At 44.6% G+C, this 20370-nt stretch overlaps 1 protein-coding gene across 1 annotated transcript in view; it reads left to right on the top strand.

Moving 5' to 3' along the window:
• The window catches only part of LOC147705944 (protein borderless-like), a 229132-nt gene that overhangs the window by 106471 nt on the left and 102291 nt on the right, over window positions 1-20370 (top strand). The gene's annotated exons all lie outside the window — the stretch shown is intronic.

The raw sequence follows: 20370 nt of genomic DNA, 5'->3' as shown, positions 1-20370 counted from the left end.
GCTCTGAACCTCAGAATAGTTACACATATGCCACAAAGGTCCTGAATTACAGCTAAGGGAGACAAGCAGGAGCCAGGCTGGAAGTTAAAATCCATTAATCAGCCCCTAATTCATTATTGTCAGTTGGGGCAGGGCAGGTGTTGTAACTAATTTTGCAACAATGAAAGCACTTAGCAAGTGCAAAAGATCACTAATCAGGAAGCACTAAGGAAGCAGGTGCCAGCTAAAAAAATATTCTGTGACACATTAATCAGCCCCAAATTAATTCAGGTCACTTGAGGCAGGGAAGGTGTGCTTTGCTTTGCCGAAAATAATGCACACTGGACAACCAGAGGGTGTGGTGATGAAACAGAGGGTGGCATGGGTGGGCCAGAGGGTGGCATGAGTAGTCAGAGAGTGGCAGTGGTGACAGAGAGTGGCAGTGATGAAGAAGAGTGTCCCAAATAGGCATGAGCGGATTTTGCGGATTGGCAATCCGCGAATTTGCGGATTTGCAAACTCGCAATCCGCAAAATCCGCGAATTCCCGCGAATTTGCGGATTTTTTTTTTTTTTTGTGTTCGCCCGTGTTTCTGCCAGTTCGCGAGGGTTTTTACAATTTCGCAATTTGCGAACTTACCTGTCGGGTCGCAAGTTTTGCGAACTTGTTGTTTCTACGTGTCCAACCTGTTTGGGACACTCTTCTTCATCACTGCCACTCTCTGTCACCACTGCCACTCTCTGACTACTCATGCCACCCTCTGGCCCACCCATGCCACCCTCTGTTTCATCACCACACCCTCTGGTTGTCCAGTGTACATTATTTTCGGCAAAGCAAAGCACACCTTCCCTGCCTCAAGTGACCTGAATTAATTTGGGGCTGATTAATGTGTCACAGAATATTTTTTTAGCTGGCACCTGCTTCCTTAGTGCGCCCTGATTAGTGATCTTTTGCACTTGCTAAGTGCTTTCATTGTTGCAAAATTAGTTACAACACCTGCCCTGCCCCAACTGACAATAATGAATTAGGGGCTGATTAATGGATTTTAACTTCCAGCCTGGCTCCTGCTTGTCTCCCTTAGCTATAATTCAGGACCTTTGTGGCATATGTGTAACTATTCTGAGGTTCAGAGCAGGGTCACATAATAGTTGCAACTGGCAACTGAACTCTGGAGGGGCCCCTCAGGAAGCACTACAGGAAATGGCTACTAATGATGTGCCTGAACTTTTGAACCTGGTAAGTAGTTACTTTCAGTTTTGCTTAGATCGTATTTCTGCAATTTCGCACTTATTCGCGGGGCGCGAACTCACGCGAACAGTGCGAGCAGTGCGAGCAAAATCCGCTGCTCGCGGATTTGCGGATTTTTCAGGAAATTCGCAAATCTCGCGGATTGCGGATTTCCCGAAAATCCGCAAAATCCGCGAGCGGAACGGATTTTCCGCCCATGCCTAGTCCCAAACAGGCTGGACACGTAGAAACAACAAGTTCGCAAAACATGCGACCCGACAGGTAAGTTCGCAAATTGCGAAATTGTAAAAACCCTCGCGAACTGGCAGAAACACGCGCGAACACAAAAAAAAAAAAATCCGCAAATTCGCGGGAATTCGCGGATTTTGCGGATTGCGAGTTCGCAAATCCGCAAAATTCGCGAACGCGAGATTCGCAAAATTCGCCCATGCTTAAAGATCATCAACTTGACGACCAACTGAAGGCTCTCAGAAACTGTTCACTAAATCCCTAATATGCTCTGAAGACATCCAGATACATCAATGTGACATCCATGTAAGAATGTGTTTTACACTCTAGGTTTTTTAGATATCAATCATTGCCGGACGTTTTTCAAAAGGCGGGAGGGATCCTGGTTTTCCATTGGTGAGTGACTGCATCATTCCCCCCAGGGCATTTCTTGGCCATAAATACCCCTGGTAATCTGAACTTCAGATCACATATGAACTGGAAAAAAAGACCAAAGAAGGATTGTCCTGCTAATTCCTGAACCTGGCAAGAGAGGCTGCACCAACTGCTGGACTGCACCGGCTGATTCTTGGGCTAGCAAAGAGAAGACAGTGTCTGCAGTCTCTTGCTCCAGTAAAAGTGGCGCCAGAGCCCCAGTTCAAAAAGGTGAACTCCAAGAGTCAGTTGGCTGAAAGCTTGTTCCAGCTTCAGGTCCATAAAAGCTGAAATAGTCATTTTGGCTGGTTGGTAGCCACCGTGACCTGAGCACTGCTAACTGTCAATATGCAGCCAAGAAAACCACTCCCCAGTGCTCAAAAGTTGCACCAGAGTTGTTCAGCTCCAGGAGAGTCATTAGAGTGAAGATTTGTAACCCCAAGATGGACAGGAGCATTTGCTAAAGGATACCGCTGGACCCGCTGTAACCAAAGACCAGTATCCCATGCATTACTGGAGTTCTGCTGGTTGGAAGAGGACTTTGAGGAATCAAGACTCCTGTGGCCAAAGTCGCACCACCTCACTCATTGACTGAGGAATAATCCTAGGAAGACCCCCATCGATTCCACAGCACCCATCACATCTTTGAGCATCCACAGCATCCTGTATCCTAAGCATCAGGACCACTCCATTGAAGTCTACGGCGATTTTGATGTAAAGTGTGGAACTGGACTCAAGACTGCATTGGGGACCAGGTAACTGTCAAATTACCCCTTATTGCCCCCCACGCCCCCACACCTCCCCCCATTGGAATTTGCCACTCAGTCTTGGCCAGAGTAGTCAAATACCATTCTTTAAAACTTTTCAAAAGTTTACAAACTTTACGGTTTCCAATGCTCGTTTGTGCTTTGGACTAAAAAGCTAAGACTTATGTTTTACTTAAAAATCTGTATCTGTAGAACCCGCATTTGGATTTTACTCATTTTGGTGTCCAAATTAATAATAGTTCCTTTGTTTAAGCCTTGCTGCTCGAAGCCACAGATACCCAGTGTTGAGCAAGAGGTTTCACAAATGAGCCTGACTGGACCCAAGATAGTTTTGGCTGGTGTATTACACAGTGAGGCCGCACAATCACACCATATAATTCACCACTATTTTGACACTCCAGCTGCTGTAAGGCTGGTGCAGCCAGGCCACCTCATGTGGACTTGTACACCTTGCCAGCAGAAAATGTTTTCCTCCAAAAGGACTCCTTTGTCCATGGTGGGAGCTAAATTGGGAAAAAGATGTGTATTGGAAGGTATGCCAGGCCGACATGGGCAAGCTGTCATAAAGATGTATTTTCTAAACTTAGGCACCCAAAGCAGAGGCCCATCTTTGAAATTGCTGAAAGATGTAGAGCAATCACTGATCTGCCACCAGCAAAACTGTATTCCCTTACACTGTAAATCAGTGGCTCTTAACCTGTGCTCTATGGACTCCTGAGGGTCAGCCACACCTATTTAGGAGTTCTGCAGCATTAAATAAAGTTAGCAAATTAATAAAGTATATAACATAAAATATCTAAGTTTTAAAATGCTTTGTAAATGTGAAGCAGTTTGAAATCGGAAAATAAAAATTTCATTGTAATCCCTATCTTAAAAAGTGATACCAGCACAAGTTCAGCAAACGGAATAGAGGCTTTACCATGGACGCATGGTAGCCTCAGTTAAAGCAGCAGTGGTATCTGCCAACAGAAAAAGAGCATGCATTTGGAGCAAAAATACAAAGCAATATTCTAGAGTCTAGCATATTGCTTCATCTTTAGAAATAAAACTACATTTTGAAAAGCTCAAACCTTCACATTAAAATTAAAATTGTGATTTTTGCATATTTTTGTTTGTGAATTGACCAAAATATTAATTAATTTGTATATTTGATTTTATTTATACCTGTTTCTCTACTGTTTGGGGGTTAAAATCGCATACATTGCTTAGGTAGCGTCCCCCTGCATCCAGTAGTGATTGAGTGGGAGTCAACGGAAATCAAAAGGTTAGGAACCGCTGATGTGGCGGAACAGAGAAGAGGTCTGTTTGTGTATTAAACTTTTTTCACTTGCTGCACCCCTTTGTGTCTGGTCTGTGTTTTGCTGTGTTTGGGTTGCCAATGGCCTGTTTGGGCGTTGCTTTGGTATGCCTCATGAGTGATGACTGGGTCGAGGACGAGGGACGTAGAGGCAATGCTATGATTACGTACGGTAATCCCCATTACTCTTAGTCCTACTCGTCCTCGACCCAGTCATACTTCCCGCCCTCCCTCCCTGTCCAGGCCTTTGTTGCTTGGTGTGTCAGGATGTGCTTCTAGTGGTTGTGTGTAATATAGCACCTGGCAGGAGGGGGGGTGGAGCCTAAAAGCATTTCCTGTTTTGTTTCCTGTCTGTGGAATACCTCAGGAGTGATGACTGGGTCGAGGACGAGTAGGACTAAGAGTAATGGGGATTACCGTACGTAATCATAGCATTCCTGTGCATCTACCCGTGGATTTGATGCAATTCCAAAATTACAAAGATTAGTAAACCAGGTATTTGTGTGAAATTGGTATGGCTGCCAGAGGGTTGCAAAACAAGGAGAAAACGCGTTTTTTCCTCATTATTTCTTCTTTCTTTGTTTGACGCATTTTAAAATACTTCTTCTGATTGTTTTTGTGCTTGAAAGTATCCCTTGCTGCACAGGCACAAAACAGACTGTAATGCAGGCACATTTGAACATGGCGCAAGGGTGCCTGCGCTGGTGCTAGGAAGCAAGAGAAGTGATTCATATCTTAGTAGTTGTGGTGCATTTCTGCTCTCTACGTTTCACACAATGCACAGCAGCAACTGTGCTTGCTACCCTTCCTTGCATAAAAGAATAGTACATATGCCCCGTAAAGCCTTTGCTTTTTGAGGAAATAGAGCAAGATAAGCACAACATAATATTTACTAATGTGGAAAAGCCTACAGGAATTCAACCAAGAGAGTCAGTGAGAAAAGAATCTGTTCAGCTAGTGGTAAGGCAAGGCAGACCCAGGTCAGTTGAAACTGCATGATCTGGTAATAATTAGGAGTATACTGCACATAGAGTGTGGACAAAACAATCGATTGATTGCATAGCATAAAACTTTATTTCAATCACCATGGATCATAAAAGTATAGACAAACAAGCACAATCGACATGTACATAAAGATAAAATGTTAAATGTGGCGATATACAAGCTTATCAGTTAAAAAACACAGTAAATGGCATTGGTATTCATTACACAATCACTACTAAAAGTGTAGGATGTATTGCAGAATGCTGGGAGGAAACATTCAATTTTTACGATCGTGTAAATACGGCACACTCCAATTTGAAGATTATGAGCCAACATCTCATCGAGATAGTAAAGAACATTCCGCCGATAGAGTGTAAAAGCAACCTGGGGGCCCAGGGTCAAGATCTCTCAATGCCAAGGTTTAAAGGACAATCACTTATAGCGCTTTCGAATCAAGAACAGCGTGCAACAGTTTTACTGATGTTAAGAACTTACTACCGATCCGGCTGGTGGAAATACAATTTAGGGCATTATTGATAACCCAGGCTTCAGAAAGGAATCGGGTTGGAATACTATTGAGGTAGTGGAAATCTTGACATAAATGCATGCCCTTTGGTATCCTTTCCCCATGCTCCTGTTTTTCTCACCCTGTTCATTCACCCCCTCCCTTTTCCAGTACCCCTTGTTGTATTTCTATCTAGGACCCTAATTCGATATTCCCGATTCATGCCCTTATGTGGTTATAATTATTAATATCCATATAAAGGCATAAGAATCATATCCATATTTAGTAATAGCCCTTGCATTCCAAAACACGGCAAGGCTACTCCCATAGACTCCTAGAAAGCACAACACGTTCTTTAAACAAACCAAGCCTCCAGCAGGCCGGGAAAACCCCCTGCTTTTGTTTTGATTTGCACAAGAACTCCTAGAGTCCAGAAAGAACTGTTAGTTCTCGTGACGTCTTATGTCCAAACTTACGTCAAACCTGGCACCTTTCAGGTATAAATATACCAACGTTGCCTTAAGCAAACACACGGTGGTTGGGAGCAGAGCGACGTTCTACTTGCCCCGGAGCCCAGCTGTTATGAGAGCCGACAGAAACCGCCCCTCCTCTTGACGCACTGAGAGAGACGTTGTCGTTTTCTCCAGCCGAGAAAATCCAGCTCCGGTGTTCCCAAGTCACCCTCGCGGGTTGCTGGGAGATCGAGTCCTGAGAAACGAAATACAAGACCTCCTTCATTCTATAACCAAGGTACGGAGCTGATTAAAACCTTAGAGAGAATTCTTGAATCCGATACTTGGCAAAAAAACGTAACTTAACTTAAAACTGCAACTTACTTACTCCTTCCCACGTATTAGGCTGAGGTCAGGTACACTGGGGTAGGCGTATCTTAGAAGCACCAGGTGAGTTCGTTAGTCAATGTTTTTATGTATGTATATATTTGATCCATTTTAAAGTATCATATGGCTAAGAAACCATATCAATGCTTTTACAGTATTATTTCATAATACTACTTTTACTGTTCGCACTTTACTTTATGATAAGTATTGCAATTGTGGCAATTCATTTCTCTTGCATGAGAAAGAAGACTACTCAATAAAATAACACCTTTTATTGAAAACGCCTGTCCCTCTATTTCACTGCTATCTGGTGGAACTAATTATGCACGACTGACTGAGTGAAATAGTTGTCTATTGTTTTCACACGACTCTAGAGATACACTCTTTATTCTGAGGGAGCAAAGTTGTCATGTTTATGCGGTTGTCAGAAACTAATCCCTCCTTGTCTAAGTCAGGACGGTTAACCCTTTCCTGAACATTCGAGAAAGTTTCTAGTGACCTCTGAGCTAGCTGGCAAAACTAATTAAGTCTAACATAGTCAGTAGAGATCTAGATGACCTCAGTCCTGCGTCAACACTGCTGTTTATGTTATTCCAATGCGCAGAGCCTATTGGGAATGTAGGAACTACACTACACCCTTTTCATCTGCGATTTTCTATGATTTACCATGTCTGGGCATGAAGCAGCATATTGGTCCAAAAAAGCTTTAGATTATGGGCCTGATTTAGATTTTGGTGGATGGGTTACTTCGTCACAACACTGACGGATAGACTGTACGCTGAAATAATAATCCCATTGGACATAATGGGATTTATATTTCGGTAGACGGGATATCCATACCCGTCCACCAAAATCCAAATCATGCCCTGCTATGCCTAAATGTCTAAGGCTCTGTTTAGAATTTGGGAGACAGGATACTTTGCCACAATCAACGTTGATTATCTTGTCTTACAAACTCATGGTCCTCCCACTCTATTTAGAATCTGGCAATCAGTCATGTTTCCACCAGTGGTGCCCCTGCTGGCTCCACAGCGAACACCTTACACTGAAGACCCATGGACTTGGGGCCGTCAGCGCAAGTGAATTAGCCCATTTGTCCTTTTTAGAGCAAATGATCCTCTGCATCTTTTTTTCTCTAAGGAACTGTTCGGAATAACTGACTGCCATGAAAAGAAAAATTACCCCTACCCCCTTGAAGAAACCTCCCAGGATGTCACGGTCATTTTTTTTTTGTTTTGCAAAAAAATAAACATCTGCTTAGGAAACTCGTTTTTGTACAACAAATAATTTGCTGATGGCACCATGAAACATGGTGGCTTCTCAGCAAACTTTGAGTGACTTCTTAGGAGACCCTCAGGGGATGGTTCCTCTAAAGTCATATAGAGCTCTCCACCAGGCAGTCAGATCTCTAAATTTGCAATCTCTTCCCTGGTTAACGAAGGGCTGTATACCAAAGCCTAAACGATAGGCTCATTCTTGACTCCACAGAGGTAGTTTGGGTGTTTATGTTCAGTATGAAAAGGTATTACTGCTAAAATAATAACCAAGACCGAAAACCTGAAGGTTTTAGCATTCTCTGTGGCAACATACAGTATAAACACCTTAAATGCACAGTGAGATATTATGGTAAGTTTAGCTTTAAAATGTATGGTCAATGTTATCCTGTAGCGGAAGCCATGGATGCTTTGGCTAAACTTGGATCTTTTTGATTGCACTAAGAGTTTCATATCAAGGTTTACTGGGATTGCAAACATTGCAGAGGCAATATTATGTCTGCCCTGTGCACTTGCCTACTCTAGATCATGCTGACCAAAAATATGGCTGAGGGGGCGCAAACTAATACAGCAGCACTTACACCATCAGCTACCTACCACTCACATACATTTATTGAACAATGGGCAACTGTACTAACCTTCAAAATATGTAAACAATGTGATATTGCCTTGTTTCACTTACCAAAAACACCTCACAATTTATTAAAACTGACACACGCACCCTACCAACAACACTCCATGACAAAAATGTGGGTGGAGACATAGAGAAATTAACAGTGAAAATAAACAAGGGCCCACTGCTGTAGGATGCGAGTTCCTATAGGCAGGCATCAAAATATGAATGCAAAACCTAAGGTAACTCGATTGTTATAAAAAAAATAACAATAATTCATAATTAAACCAGAAGGAACAAAACGTAAAAGAGTGCAAACTATATTTTTATGAAGTAATACAATAAATATGAAATAGAAATAAGTGAAAATCCTAACAACAGTCATATTGGTATTCACACAAGCATTCTAGAGACTAAAGACAAAAATGTATATATTATTGTCCAGACACAGGTGAAACCATGACACAGGGACTGGTCAACAACACTGAAAGTGGAGTGAACATAGCTCTAAAGTGTAAACCTCCATTATTTGCTATATGTGGTATGTCTTTGAAGAGAACCCACATATGATACAGATGCTTGTATGTAAAATATAACGAGGTTAAGAATATGGACCTGTTCTTGTATCAGCTACCCAATCTGGACTTCCAAAGTATCATAAAGATAGGCAAGCACTGGAGAGTGTACATTTGCTCTTCTACCACCACATCTGCTTAACTTGAACATATGTTGCTAGTGGATATTGTGCAGCTGAATAAAGCGTTGATATTTTGGTTAAACCCCTATACACAGTTCACACTCATGGACCAGTTAAGAACCCCAGTCATGGAGGATTGAACAGATTCTAACTAGAGAGCCGCTAAAAAGCCCTGCCCTGGAACACAGCTACACATATATGTATGCAACCCTGCAAACCCAACTTCTAGTCTGCCCACAGCACTGTGTGGACGCAGGGCCACCTCTGTCGCTGGTATGGGTACACCGTGGGTTGCGCCCCTGTTTAGCACAGCCTAGTGCTATGCTGCTAGACAAGTCACACCTCTTGCCGTCCTGCAGCTGATGGAAACGCAGTCCGCAAAGTTAAAAGAGAGATGGACAGAACGCCCACCTACAGGATGGATACTTTCTTCAATACAGTCAGCGTGGAGCATTTGGAGGTGCATGTGTTTGTGGTGTGTATCTTGTACAGTGTGTGGGGCATGGAGATGCAGTGCTGTTTGCTCCTGCTGCCCACCTCATCTATGACAAAGGCTGACATGCAAATTCCAATCCTATCAATGTTGACCTTATCAGCTGCCGCAGTTATCGCTCCATTATTGTCGTGTTAACCCTACGTCACGCATTCCATTTTGGAATGCTAGGATTGTTACTTATGTGAAGTCACCTACTGTCCTGGCCATTTCCCCTCTTTCTCCTGTTCCTGCACCTGCCCCTGTCCCAGCTGTCCCCTGTGGGCCTTTCCATCATACCTTATCAATAAATGATAATACCCTTCCTCTGTGGTCCGTACCTACTTTGTAACAATGGCGACAAGGGTCTAACGGAGGAGAGGCTCACAGGATCATCTATGCTGTGCGAGTAAGCCGCTGTGAGGAAAGCAGCCAGATGTGCAGGTGGAAAACAAAGGTAGCAGAAATCCGAAGTGAAAGAAAACTGAAGTAAGTGGATCGGTGAAAAGTTGACGGCTGAGAGACATTTGACTAGGGCACGGCGAAACTGACGCGCACGTGAAGCATCACAGAAATGCTCCAGCGTCACGCCGGTATTGCAAGTCCATTGGTGCATTGGGAATGACGTCATCGGGGCGGCCATCTTAGCGAAACCCCGAAGGAATCCTGTCAGTTTCACTGACGGAAAGGAAAATAAACGCACAGTGCGTGTCAATATACTAACGAAATAAAGCTAACACTAGCGCACAACTATACAATTAGAAATAACAACTGTGTGAAGTAAATAAATCGGCAAAGGGATACAGGAAAACAGGAGGGGAGGAAGAGATACAGAAATAAATAATCTGCTGGAGTGTTTAAAGGAAAGCTAATGCTACATTAATACATGTGGATGAAAACGAAAAGTTATACATAAATAAAGTAACTAAAGATAAAACACAGCAACAATAAAGAGTAAGACACACAGACAGCGAAGTGAAGAGAAAAGGAAATATGGTCCAGAGTAACAACATCTGTGTTCCGCCACTATTTCTAGAGGAACCAGGAAAACCCATAATGAAGTGGAAAAAATGGTTAAGGGCATTTGAAAACTATATTGTGTCGATAGATGGCAAGAAATATGATGCAGAAAGGAAGTTAGCTCTCTTGTTCGGATTGTTAGGGAAAGCAGGCCAGGAGGTGTTTGATAGTTTGCCAGAATACGAAAATCCACCGGGGGTATTCATACCACTCAACGAATATGAAGAAGCCATAAAGAGGCTTGAGAAACTGTACGATGAAGAGAGCAACATAATGGTGAGGAGGCATAAGTTTGCGCTCAGGAAGCAAGAAGAAGGTGAAACTATAGAAGAGTATATAGCATGCCTGAGAGTGCTAGCGAAAGATTGTGAGTTCAATGAGATGACTGATGTCTACATAAGAGATCAAGTAGTGTTCTATTGTCACTCAAAGAAGGTACAAGAGAGATTGTTGACGTGCAGGAACCCCAATCTACAGGATGTAACAGACATAGCAAAAGCCATTGAAAGGTCGTTGGTCACTACGAAAGTATTGTCAACCAGCAGTAGTCATACCAGCGTATGTTACATACAAGACAAAAAGAAAGGCAAGCACAAAGGACCCGAGAAAAATTGGGGAGACAGGAGAACAGGAGGAAAAAATGTGAGTTGCTTCAGATGCGTTTCGCACGAACATCTCGCAGATCATAAGTCATGCCCAGCAATCGGCAAAAGATGCGCAAAATGTAAAAGGTTTGGCCACTATACAACCTTGTGTAAAACTAAACTAAGAACAATGGAAAATGTGATGGTGAATACCGTGGGAGATTTTGACGAGGAAATGTGTGAAAAAATAGTATTGTACGTAGAAATGGAAGGGGGAGGATAAAAGGACCCATTGGCGAAGCAAAAATTGGAGACATAGAATTGCAATTTACTGCAGATTCTGGGTCGCCCATAACAATCATATCAGACCTGATGTTCAAAGAAAAATGGCCAGACGTATCATTAAATAAAACAGACGTGAACCCCAAGGCTTTCGGGGAAAAGGATATCGAAATGAAAGGATATTTCAATGACTCAGTCACATTCAGAGGAAGGAAAATAAAACCGAAGATATACGTGGCGGTGAAAGGCAGGATCTTAATAGGGTGGAAAGACTTGGCAAAGCTAGGCGTGATACTCCAACCAGGAGCAAAGGAACCAATCATCTTAAGGGAAGAGCTAGTGAACAACATATGCATGGTGGAAAGCCAAGGGACTGTTGAAGAAGTAGTGGAAAAGTACGGAGAGGTTTTTAAAGATACTATAGGCTGTGTACGTGGATTTACACATGAGATCAAATTGAAGGATGGTGCAGAGCCCATCAAACACAAAGTGAGAGCAATACCATTGTCCGTAAGAGGAGAACTGAAAGAAGTGTTAGCCAAGCTATGCAATGAAGGCGTAATAGAGGAAACTGGTGCATCCGAATGGGTGTCCGCAATAGTGGTTTCGAAGAAAAGGAAAACGGGAGAAATAAGACTATGTGTGGACCTAAGGTCATTAAATAAGAACATTCTAATAAACTGCCACCCGCTCCCATTGATACAGGATATCCTACAATCTGTGGCAAGATCAAAATTCTTCACCCTGATCGACCTAAAAGCTGCATATCATCAGGTCACGTTGACTGAGGAATCAAAAAACCTCACCATGTTCATAACGCCCTTCGGCGCATACAGATACATAAGACTACCCTTCAGTCTGGTCTCCTCCTCAGGGGTGTTCCAGAAATTGATGGATATGCTGTTTGGCGAAATCGAAGGAGTAAAAGCGTTCCAGGACGACATCCTGATGCACACTAAAACTGAGCAAGAACATCTGCAAATGCTTGGCAGGGTACTAAACATCCTAAGAAAAAGAGGACTGACGGTGTCGAAAGAAAAGTGTAAATTCATGAGAAGGAAGATAGAATACCTAGGACATGTACTATCGTCAGAGGGAATAACTCCAAAAGATGACCTAGTCAAGGCAATCCGGGAGTCACCGGAACCGAAGGACAAGGAAACCCTGAAGTCCTTCCTGGGCCTCAGCGAATATTACGCAAAATTTGTGAAAGGGTACGCAGACAAAACCCCTGAGAAAAGTGTTAAGAAAAAACACGAGCTATGTTTGGACGACTGAACAGGAACAGGCATTTCAAAAAATAAAGGAAGACATAGCAGAGGCACCAGCTCTGAAAGCTTACGACCCCAAGCTGGAGAACATAATCACAGTCAATGCCAGCGCAAAAGGCATAGGGACTGTATTTTGCCAGGCAAAAGAAGGCAAAGAAAACACCATCGCATTCATCTCAAGGAGACTAAACGACATGGAGAGACACTATAGCACGATTGAGCGTGAAGCACTAGCGTGTGTTTGGGCAGTGCAAAAGCTAAAGAACTACCTGTGGGGAAAGAAATTCGAAATCGTTACTGACCACAAGCCGTTGGTCCATATGATGGACGGAGAAGGACGTGGAAGCGGAAAAGCAAGCTCCAGACTCATAAGGCTTTTATCTAAGCTCCAGGAGTACACATTTGGCATAAGGCACATCAAAGGAGGCCTAACAGTAGAGCTGACTGCCTGTCACGGATGCCTATGGAAAACCAGGAAAATGAGTCATTGGATGATGTAGAATGTGTAGTGGCCTGGATTGATGCATTGGAAGACGAATATGGTTCCATAACTGAAGAAGAATGGAAAGAAGGAATGGGGAAAGACTGGATAATAAGCAAGGTAATATATTATGTGCAGTCGAAATGGCCTCCAATAAGGAATTTGAAAAACGAGTTCAAAAGCTATCAGTAGATAAGTGATGAACTAACTATAGAAAACGGCCTACTAAGAAGAAGCGAACAGTTCATTCCTCCGGCAGCATTGAGGGGGAAAATAATAAAATTGGCTCACAAAGGACACCCAGGAAGTAGCGCGACAAAGAACATTATCAAGAAACACTACTTGTGACCAGGAATACATCAAGAGGTAAACAACTTCATTGACGAATGCGAGTCATGTCTCAAGGCAGACAAACATTGGAAGATAAGGAAAGGGGAGATGCAGATGGTGAAGATACCGAGCGGACCGTGGCAAAAAATTGCTGTTGATTTCACCGGCCCGTTCCTAAGATTGCCAGAAGACAACAAGTACATTATAGTCATGACGGATTACAACTCCAAATGGGTGCATTTCAAGTTTGTACACTCAATCACGACTGAAATAGTAATCAAGTTCTTCAAGAAGACGTTCGCTGTAGAGGGACAGCCTAAAATCATAGTGTCTGACAACGGAACACAGCTAATATCTGCACAAATGGTGGAGTTTTTGAAGAAGGCGGGCATCAAACAAGAAAAGACGCCGCTATATAGCCTAAAGAGTAACGGCCAAGTTGAGAGAGTAAACAAGTTCATTAAAGAAGGGATTCAATTGGCCATCGCTTCTCAATTAAATGTAAAGGACAGCATACGAGAAAAAATAAACACATATAACAACACCCCGAATGAAACAACCAAATTCACTCCGTTTTACCTTATGAGAGGGAGAGAGTGAAGGAACGTGCTGACGCCAAAATGTAACAATTGGTATAGGAATGGAGGAGAAACTGAACAGATAAAAGACAATGAGCTACATGTCAGAGAGAGAATCATATGCAAACAGGAAAATACAAAGAAGTACGCTGACCAAGCCAACAAAGCCAAGGTGAAGGAAATAGAACGCGGAGACTGGGTTATGGCAAAGAAACCAGGCTTGGTGGCCAAAGGAGAATCAACCTCCAGTGGCCCCGTGCAAGTACAAGAATCCGCCAAAGGAGCAGTCTATCTAGGAGAAAAGGGTTGGTGAAGCAAAGACGATGTAGTCAAGTTGAAACATGGACAAGAAAAGATCATAATGAACGGGAAAAGAGTGGAAGAGGAAGGTGCTGATGATAGCATCCTAGAATGAGATGATGTATCCGATAGCCAGTACTCTAGGGTGGAAGAAGAGTTGGGTAACCTGTCCAATGTTGGGAGTACAGCTGAAAGGAGCATCCTCGACATGAGTCACCGCGGGGAAGAAACAGACAATGCCCCTGTCATCGCCCCAGCACCGGGGGGAGTAGGCGTTAAGACTAGAAGCGGAAGGCAAATCAGAATGCCCAAACGTTATGAAGATTTTGTTCAAGGTTAAATGTGTTGTTAAGGGGTAAAGGAGGGAGATGTTGTACCTTATCAATGTTGGTCCTTAATGCTGCCGTAGTTATCACTCCGTTATTGTCATGTTAACCCTACGTCACGCATCCCATTTTGGAATGCTAGGATTGTTACTTATGTGACGCCACCTACTGTCCCGGCTATTTCCCCTCTTTCTCCTGTTCCCGCACCTGCCCCTGTCCCAGCTGTCCCCTGTGGGCCTTTCCATCATATCTTATCAATAAATGATAATAACCTTCCTCTGTGGTCCGTACCTACTTTGTAACAATATCCCTTCTTACATCAGTAATCAAAGGGGCAACCTGAATTCGCACAACAAAGTATTCGTGTCCAATGTTCAAGCTGGAATATGCTCTGACGTGCATGAACTCATTAATGTGTTGGCAGAATTAAAAGCATACTGTACAGCCTTGTCCCACAAAGGGAATACTGATTACTGGCGGGACTCTCCTTTAGCAGCCATCGCCTCACCTGACCTCGGGATCCTGCACAAGGCCGGACTACAGCGTTTTCCGCTCCACGGAAGGGGCTTGGCCGCTGTGTCTTTGCCGTCCGAGGGAGGAGAACAACAACCCCCAGCCTGCACCATGAGGTGTGCATTGCCAGTGTAACCTGTAAGCGCCCGGAGGCGCTTAAAATTGGCACTGCGCCTCCCACAGCGCGGGACGTGCCGGGCAAAGCCTGGGCCAAGGGCAGGCCCGTCCCGCGCACGTCCCCGCGACCGGAAGAGCCAGGGCCAGGCCACCCCCTTTACATTTGTGATTGGACTAAATTGCATAGACTACTAAACTGTGAAGTAGTGTGGCTCACTGGTTAGAGGCGGCAGACCCGAGAGCAGAGGACGGCCCGGGACCAGGGTTCGATTCCCGACGCGGCAGGTTTCTGGACCAGGGTCAGCGGACTTGATAATTCTCTCGCCTCGGTGCCCACTCTGATCAGCGATCACACTCGGCAACTCTGGGCACTAGCTTGCCTCATCTTCACTAACGGCCCCACCAGACCGCCGGGGATGCCTGGTCTCACCCTGGAGATACCCATTAAGGGACCATCTCTCAGGGAAGCCAGGAAGGGTTTCGCAGCGGTCGAAGCGCGGAGGTACCCCTTCGGGAGTGATTCCTGCGCTATATAAGCACACAATTAATTAATTAATTAACTCTGACAAGCTGAAAGGTACTGTCTTACCATCAAACTAATAAGAACGTTGTAACTCCTAAACTGTTTCTTGGGTGTTGATATTATGGGTAAAAGGAAAACTATGGAGGGGGCAGGGGGCAGGGGAGGGCAGGGGGGGGGGGCAGGAGTAAACTCCACGCAAGGTCCTAGAAAAGCCAAGAAGGTTGAGAAAGATAATAAGAAGACCCCAAAAACTGATGTCATGCTTATGGACCATATAGAAAATCTAGTCAGTGATTGTGAAAGCTTGTTAACTGATTCACAAACCATCGCATTGCATACATAGGACATTCCCGAACCCTCCCAGGCCCCACACATCCGCATACCGGAGATGTTCCGGAAGCTACCCGGCACTAGCAATAAACTGCCCTGCCCAGATACTAGCTCACCTCCGCAGAGATTATCCCAGCCTTTGGGCCAGCAGGGGCCGTGCCACTTGGAGCCTACCGTCGCAGTATGCTCCAATCTGTTTGCGGTTCTCGTGGATGAATTAGCAACCAGTTACAACGGGGCAGCACACGGGCAATTGGAAGTTCATAACAGTTACCAAGGAGGGGGGGAACTCGACCTGGGAAGTAGTTCATCGCACCTTATAGCAATTATAATCTCATTAACAACAGAGGTGAGAGACTTAAAAACCCTAGTCATAGATCTAAAAGCCTCACTAGCAGCTCAAGCGCCCCAACCTCCCCCCTAGCGATAATCCACCTATTTTGCAACAAGTAGCTCTACTGCCAAAAAACCATTCACAGTCATATAGATTATGTCATACAACTAACCTACCGCTACCCGTGACTTTAACTCAAAAAGTAGGGTTAGATAGGAGCGCTAGGACACCAGTATATGGTAGTAAACAAGCTAGCGTTTGGCCTAATCTATCTCCTTCTACACCCCAGTCCCATTTAAAGAATACAGCAGAACCAGCTGCACCTTCTGCTGGACCCTCATTTTACCCATCCCAGACAGTTTATATGGTTAATGTCCCTAAGGTGGTGGACCGGGAACATGGGGACTCATTGGGCAACAAGGTGACACACTGGATTAGACATGTAAGGGGCTGCCGTTCAATAATTAGAGAAGATATTGCGAAGGCAATCAGGCATTCCCACCCAGTGCATCGTTTTGACACCACTGAGCTCACATTAACATCGCCCCACTTGGCCGAGGGGCCACTGGCCCTGGAGTTCAGGACTTGTCCCCCGGGTACATCAAACATACAATTTAGACGCTCGCCACTAACAGGCAATACCATTATGAGGGATAGAGTTGGCAAGCTTTCTAGGGGGTCCAAACTAAACAGTAATGATCGACTGACGGGTACTTCCTGTCCTCTAGTTTCTAGAGTAGGAGGCCCTGCCATCTCAGACAAGTCTGGCGTTTTTGCCACTACAGGCACGTTACGGAGGGTGAACCCCTCAAACGTGTATCCCCAGCCTTCTCTCCATCAATTCCTCCCGAAGGTTTTAGATGTAGGACGGGTAGCTGCTGGAACAAATGTTGTAGTCTCCTCTGTAGAATCTAACTTTCTCCAGATAAATTTAGGGAGGGAACAAGGCCATTTGAAAGCAGATAGTACAAGACTTAAGGTCCTCTGCTGGAATGTAGCTGGCCTTTCTAGGAAACTACCCCTTGTGGACTGGAACACCTTTATTGAAGAATACTCTATTTGCATTTTTCAAGAGACATGGAGCCTGCATATTGCCCATAAAGTGAGCTTTGTGTCTTACTTTGTCCCCGCAGTCCCAACACTAACAGGCAAAGGGCGCCCTTCAGGTGGGCTGTTAATATGGATCAGCCTATCGTTGGACTGCTCAATGAAACAAGTCCAATGCATTTCCCCTGATCTGTTACGAACAACCATGAGGGATAACAAAGGAGGCAGAACTTTAGAAATGTTTAATATTTACGTTTGCGGCACAAAGGGAGGAGCAGAATCGCCAATAGTTTCATCTCTGGAGGCAGAGCCCTCCAGCTGCCTCAGTGACTCGCACATCCTGGTAGCGGGGGACTTCAATTGTACTTTTGAGCCTCTCGCTGCCGGGGATGTGCTTGACATCGAGGAGGATGATGCAAAGCAGGGCATACCAGCATTGTCTATTTCTCCAATAAAAAGGTGGACCAAACTTGCTGTCCAACTGAACTCCTTAGCTATCGAGTATGGGTTAAGAGCCAACAATGGCAGGACAATGTCTGATTCGAGAGGGGCGCACACTTACAACAGGGTGGGTTGCTCCTCTCGAATCGACTATATTCTCCTGAACCTAAAATCTTGGCAGTATTTAATAGACATGTCAATTATACCAACAGTTGACAGTGACCATAATCCTTTGTCCCTGTCCTTGCAACCAGGCTGGCTGCCTGCCTGCGATGACCACGACCCAGAACATCAAATCCAAACAAGGGAAGTGATCAAAGCCAATTGCAACAGGTTCTTGAAGTGGAATAGAGTAGCTTTGAATGATAAAAAATTAAGGGATATTAGCAAAGCTGTGGTTGAGTCCGCAGGAGCTATGAGTGAGGCCTCCACAGATCCAGGGTGTCTAGGTAAAATTCCAGAGATAACGAAAAAACAATTGACACCCTGAGAAGCTTCTTCTGTATTCCCTCCAGAATAGGCTCTCGCCCAGTGCGTGAGAATCAGAATGATAAAGAAAAATGGTACACGAAGGGGTGTAGGCAGAAAAAAACGCCCTGGTTATGGCAGTTAAAAGCAAATCCCTCCTGAGGATTCAGTTAGCAAGGAAAGAATATAAGAAGGTACTGTCCGCTGCGAAAACAGAGTGGGAAGAGCAGCACTGCCAAGACTTGAAAACTGCAAGCCTGGAGTGGGATGCTAGTCGTTTTTCAGACCTCATTAGTTTTAAGACTCGACCGGCCAGTGAATCGATTATATGTAATATCCCAAGCCTTACCTGGTAGGACCATTTTTCGAAACTCTATTCCTCTACTGAAGATGTTTCAAGGGAAGGCTTGCAAACTTATCTAGGCCCAAGTAAGGGGGACCAAACTTGTTATCCTTTCTCGGAAAGAGAGGTTGAAACTGCCATTCGGCGTATAGTCCCAGCTAAGGCGGCAGGGCCAGATGGTATTCCCGGAGACCTTCTTCGGGCAGATCCCAAAGAATGGGCAAAAATCATAACCATCTTAATTATTGCTATCGATTAAAGGTACCCCAGTCCCAGACTCCTGGAAGGGTGCAGAAGTCGTCCCTATTTATAAAAAGGGCGCAAGGGACGACCCTGCGAACTATCGCCCTATAAGCCTAATTGACTCAGTTCAAAAGGTTGTTGGAGAGAATCTTGGAATGGTCTGATGAAAACAGGATTCTCTCTGACTACCAGGCTGGCTTTAGGGCAGGCAAGGGACAATAGAGCAGGCTTTTAGATTAATGCTCCTCTATTGGAAGGTAGTACTGATAGGCAAAGGCAGTCTATACCTTGTATTTATAGATCTAAGGACTGCCTTTGACCTGGTGCATAGGGGGTGTCTATGGCAGGTCCTGGCTGATCAGGGGGTCCCAAAGAACATCTTAAACATATTGATGCATCTCCACGAGGGGAACTACGCCCAAGTAAGGTGGGGTTCCCAAGGACAGAAAACCAGCAGAATATTGGTGAACAGAGGTGTTCGCCAGGGCTGTGTTTTAGCCCCCATCCTGTTCTCATTATATGTGAACGGGGTGGTTGAGCATCTACAACAAGTTCCATCTGATGCTCCAGCCTTGCCGGGGAAGAAAATCCCCACCCTCTTGTTCGCCGATGATACCCTCCTTATTTCCAAAAGCCCGGTAGGCTTACAGAACGTACTAGATAGTTTTCAGTTGTTTTGTGATAATAAAGGGCTGGTTATCAATTCTGAAAAAACTAAGTGCCTTGTGTTGAATCCCCCTAGGAATCTTAGGTCCTCGCCTGTTCTGAATTCGGCTCCACTAGAGAGAGTTATCACGTTCGATTACTTGGGCATTCGTATTTCCGACACAATGCTTTGGAACACCCACATACAAAAAATGCTCCTGAACCACAAGAGGGTAACGGGGGCAATCCTCAGAGAGCATCGTATGTCAACAAGTAGGCCCATTGCCTCCGCGATTGATATATACAAGGCCAGAGGGGTGAGTTCAGCCCTTTACGGTGCTGAACTCTGGGGTTTTTCCAACAGTGACCAAAATATGAGATCAGAAAACAAATTCCTAAAAGATCTTATGAGGTTGCCACAAAGGACCCCCACCAGACCCTTGTTGCAGGACTTGGGGTGCCACGCTTTGAAAGATTTGGCCAGACTACGGCCCTTATTGTTGTGGGCCCGCCTATGGAGAACCCCTTAATTAGTAAGGTATGCAGCAGGGCTCAATGAATTAATGAGTATGGATGGCTGGCATAGAATTAAATGGTTAAGAGACTTGAAAATGTTGCTGTACGACCTTGGTCTTAAGGACGCACGGGAAAATAGAACTGCTTCACCCAAAGCTGAACTCAACAGAGTTTACTGGTCCTGGGTTCGCACTTGGTGCCTCCTTGATCCTAAATCTGGTAGGCTATCCGAGGAGTTCATGCAACATAAAAGTTCCACCTGCTATGAACAATATCTTGATGTCATCCAAAAAACCCACGACCGAGCCTTGTATTTTGCATTCAGGGTCGGCTCCCTTCCCACTGGCGATACAACAGCTCG

This window comes from Lissotriton vulgaris, chromosome 7 (genome assembly GCF_964263255.1).
Source record: "Lissotriton vulgaris chromosome 7, aLisVul1.2, whole genome shotgun sequence".
Classification (NCBI taxonomy): domain Eukaryota; kingdom Metazoa; phylum Chordata; class Amphibia; order Caudata; family Salamandridae; genus Lissotriton; species Lissotriton vulgaris.
The sequence above is the reverse complement of the archived record's forward strand: the minus strand, read 5'-3'. Positions and strand labels throughout refer to the sequence as shown.